Source organism: Petaurus breviceps, unplaced genomic scaffold (genome assembly GCF_028583685.1).
Source record: "Petaurus breviceps papuanus isolate PSGF00001 unplaced genomic scaffold, PetGlider_PUasm1.0 90700, whole genome shotgun sequence".
Taxonomy (NCBI): domain Eukaryota; kingdom Metazoa; phylum Chordata; class Mammalia; order Diprotodontia; family Petauridae; genus Petaurus; species Petaurus breviceps.
Window position 1 is genome coordinate 3,603,893 of NW_027187315.1, and position 5,032 is coordinate 3,608,924.

Below are 5,032 nucleotides of genomic sequence, written 5' to 3' on the forward strand. Positions count from 1 at the left end.
TTAAGAAATACATAAATGTTACCACAAATATGCCACAATGGGTCAAGGCCTCCAGCTGCTGCATGACCTGAACCCCACTTCCCACTGTCTGGAGCTGACAAAGTGAAAGGCTGAGGTGGAGTGGGTGGGTGGATGTGGACCAGTACTCCTCTACCCACAGCTCCTACTGCACCAAAAAATATGCAAGGAATATAGGATGTTACCTCAGAAAAGACCTGATGTTCAGTTGCAGAAGCGGGCATCTGAAGGGTTGTAGCTTGTGAGTTTCTATGAAGTAAAATGAAATGCAGTTTTTTGCATTTGGTTTCTTGCATACGATGAAATTAAGCATAATAAGCAAATGTGAAATTCTCATTATGCTTAAATTGTTCCCTAATGTATCAATCGAATTGGAACAAATTTGTGTTTTCAAAAAAAGCGTTATAGCAGAACTGACTACTTCCAGTGTGTGAATTCCAAGGCTTTAGTGAGCTTCTGGGATGAAGAGGTTTCTGGGCCATGGTAGAGAGAGTCAGGAGTGGAGCTTGGAGACTAATGAAGATATTCATTCAGTTGACTAAGTGTGGGAAGGAGAAGCAATATCCATTGTTATTGTTCAGTCATGTCCTACTCTTTGTGACCCCATTTGGGGTTTTCTTGGCAAAGATACTGGAGTGGTTTGCCATTTCCTTCTCCAGCTCATTTTACAGTTGAGGAAAGGAGCCAAACAGGGTTAAGTGACTTGCCCAGGGTCACACCTAGTAAGTGTCTGAGGCCAGTTTTGAACTCAGGAAGATGATCTTCCTGACTCCAGGTCTGGCACTCTGTCCATTGTGCCACCTAATTGTCTTCAGTATCCAGTAGGGCTGTAACAAATGGTTGAGACCAAGTTGTGAAGGGCTTTAAAAGCTAAACAGAGGAGTTTATATTTTATTGTAAAGGCAATTAAAAACCACATGAGTTGGTTGAGTAGGGTAGTCATATGGTCAGGTTTTCACTAAAGGAAAGTTAGTTGGCAGTTTTGTGGAGGATAGACTGAAGTGGAGAAGAAATTTGAGGCATGTATTCAAGACCATACAGATATTAGGTGGAAACTGTGTTCCTTCTTGCTGTACCACATTAGTGACAGGTAACCCTTTCCTAAGTATTTTCTCACCCAACTTTAAGAGAGACATGATTCTCAGGTGGGGCTCAGGATTCATTGTGTAGCAAGGGTCCACACTTCCAGTGAGAAAACTGAACCAGGATGATTTCTGATCTCTAAGAGAATCCTTTGATTCATGCTAAAGTTCTATCTCCAACCCTCCAAGATCTATTATGTCCTTTAGTCCTAATTCACACCTTCCTGCCCCAGTTGGCCTCCCCAAACTGAACCTTGGGAGAAGCAGGGAGTAGAAAAAAAAGGAAAAGATAATAAAATACTTTATGTATAGAGGTATATGCTTTTTGAAGTCATTTCATGTAACAGTAACTAGCATTTAGATAGTGTTTTAAGGTTTGCAAAGTCTTAAAACCTTATCAAGGATTCTTAACCTGGTTTTTCTTCCAACTTATTTTTTTAAATATTGATAACTGCATTTTAATATAATTGATTTTTCTTATAATCTTATATATTAATTTTTTTTTTCTGAAAAGGAGTTTATAGGTTTTTACCAAACTGCCAAAGCTGTGCATTCAGTAGTGTGCTGGTAGATATTTAACAATCAGCTCTCAAAAACAAAATAAAACATTATTAACATTCTCTCCAATACTTTCTTAAGTCTATAGCCAGGGATGGGGAACCTGCAGCCTCAGTGCCACATGTGATCTAGGTTCTTGGGTGTGGCTTTTTAACTGAGTCCAAGTTTTACAGGAGAAATCCTTTTATTAAGGAGATTTGTTCAGTGAAGTTTGGGTTCAGTCAAAGGGCTGCAGTTGAGAACTTAGAGGGCCACATATATCCTTGAGGCTTCAGGTTCCCCACTCTTGCTTAAGGAGATACCAAACTTTAGTTTTCCCATCTTATGGAATTTGATTTGGATTTTACTCAAGGGGTCAATCATATGGCCCTCACCTTCCATCTTCAATTCTGCCCCAATCTTGCCCTCCTGTTTACTAGGGAGTCTAACTAATTCTCCTATGGACAATGGGTAACTGGCATACATTAATTTTTCAGGCCCTGACACCACTTTATAGACTGGCAGATTACTTAGTCTTACCACCATTTGGTCGAGGGTAGTTCGCCATGCATCTGCCATCTTGCATTTTCTCAAGATACCAGGATTGGTGTGCAGGTTTCCCATCCCATAGACAACCAAGAAAACAATAAATTAAGCCCTGATTTGTAGTGTTTGCCAATGTCCAAGGTACAAGCATTCACACATTTTAACAATTTACATTTAACATTTAACAATTAATTCTCCTGAGCCAGGAAGAACAGACTCCATCATGCCCCCAGTCCATGACACAGAAAGGTTAAGAACCCCTGCTTTGGATGGATTGTCTTATTTCACTCCCACAACAACCAAGGCAGTGTGGCCTTGAAGTTGAGAAGATCTGAGTTCAAATCCTGCCTCTGACACAGATCAGCTGAAGGACTTAGGAGCAAGGCACTTAATGTCTCTAGGGCCTCTTTAACATGTCTGTCAGCTGAGTTGCTGATCTACATTAGTGGAAAGTCTTTCCGTATCAGGAGGTCTCTCAATTCAGTTAATCACAGATCTAGACCTCAAACTCTCAACCTTGTGAAGTAGGTGCTTTTGTTGTTGAGTTATTTCAGTCTCTTCATGACCCTATTGGGAGTTTTCTTGGCATAAACATTGGAATGGTTTACCATCTCCTACTCCAGCTCATTTTACAGATGAGGAAACTGAGGCAAACAGGGTTAAGTGACTTGCCCAAGGTCACACAGCTAATAACTATCGAAGGCTGGATTTGAACTCAGGGTCTCCTGACTCCAGGCCTGGTACTCTATCCACTGTGCCATCTAGCTGTTTTTATTATCCCCATATTACAGTGGAAGTAAATGAGGCCCAAAGAAGCTTAGTGACTTGTCCATAGACACATAGCTAATAACTGTCTCAGGCAGAAGATATTTTAATAGTGGGTGGGACACCTCTAAAACAGGACAAGAGCCGGTCTTCCTTACACAAAATCCATTCCAAACCTTCCTGACACCAAGTCAGCTGCTCTTGCCTACTAGCCTCACATCTATGACCTCATCTGATTCTCACCCAACAACCCTTTGAGAGAGATAAATCCCCTGTTTAATGTGTGAAGAAACAAAGGTACAGAGAAGTCAATTGCCCCAGGTTACTCAGTGAGTTAATGTCAAAGTCAATTCTAGAACCTAGGCTTCCTGACTCCTAATCCAGTCCTCTCCAAGGCTGGAAAAGAGGAGGGGAAGAAAGAAAAGAGGGATGCGCCAGAGGGATTTGTGATCACCTGCTCAGGGTGAGAATTTATGTTGTAAGAGAATACCAGGAGAGGTTGTATAGCATAGTTTTTTTAAGAAATTTTTTTTGAGTCAGAAAACCTGGGACAAATTCCAGTGCTGTTAACACTCTGTATGACCTTGGATAAGTCACATGACTTCCCTGAGGCCTCTGTAAAATGGCAGACTAAATCAGGGGTGGGGAACCTGGGGCCTCAAAATCACAGTGGCCCGACAGGTTCTCAAGTGAGGCCCTTTGAATCCAAACTTCACAGAACAAATCCTCTTAATAAAAGGGATTTATTCTGTAAAACTTGGACTCAGTCAAAGGGCTGCACTTGAGGACCTAGAGGGCCACATGTGGCCTTAAGGCCCCAGGTTTCCCATAAGGACCCTTTCCATCTCTGACATTCTATGACCACTGTTTCTTCTTCCCCCCTTCCCTCCATCGACAACCTCCAACCAATCAGTCATCCCTGCAGGGTGATGTGCATCTTATTCTGTGTTCTCATCTCAGGGAGGCAGCCACTACCCAACCAGTAACCCCACTTTGAATTCTGGGTTTTTAAGTACTCTACCGGCCACATAGGAGGCAGCTAGGTGAAACAGTGGCTAGAAGCAGGAAGACCTGAGTTCAGATCTGTCCTTGGACACTTTCTAGCTGTGACCCTGGGCAAGTCACTTAACCTCTGTTTGCCTTAATCCACTGGAGAAGCAAACCACTCCAGTATCTTTGCTCAAACAGCAAGAACAAATGCCATGGACAGTATGGGCATGACTGAACAATAACAAAAACCTGCCATGCAGTCTGTAGGTTTTTCTCACTCTCTGCTCTGCCCTTTGCTTGGAGTCTATCTCTGGGCCAAGGTTAATGGTAATAGCCATTTTCCTTTTAACTTTGGACCCAATGAAAGTACAACGGAGGTTCACGGACCTCCAACTTGCTTGCTCATTTTGCCTTGGTTGTCTGTGATCACACCAGCAAGTACCTTTCGGACAGTGCTCAGAAGCCTGGAGCTGGCAGGGCTCAGAATTTTGGGCTCTTCTTCCTGGGCTGTTCTGTTCACCCTGGATGGCTGCCAGAGAAGGGTTGGGGGTCAAGGTGTGAGAGGCATATTTGATCAGTTTGCTCTATCTAAGACCTTTCTATCAGGCTTGGATGGAGGTGTCTTTGATCTCAGGAGGGAGACTAAACAATTCCTTTCCCCTCACCCCCAACCCCACCAACACTTTTGACTGCTCCTTATCACACACCAACACCCAGACCGAGAATCTTATCCTTCTGCTTTTATTCCATTTCTTGCTAGAACAGACTGAGCAAGCTGCTATTGTGGATGAGGAGGTATGTTTTTATCTTTCCTCTTCTGTTGTTTATGAAATCATGAGCTAGAAACGAGGATGCCACCCAACAGCAGGTATGTGAAAGGAAAATGGTTTCATTCTGAGCATCAGCTGTGAAACCAGAAAGCCTGATGGGCCTGTAAATAATGGAAAGGATTACCTCTCTTGGTGCTATCTAATTAGCTGCATTTCCTGCAGTGATCTTAACACAATTTCTGGGCCTGATACAGTAACGGATAAGTTATGATCTTTTTTCTTTCCTTTCTTTTAAAAGGTTAACCATTCCCATAAATACTGGCT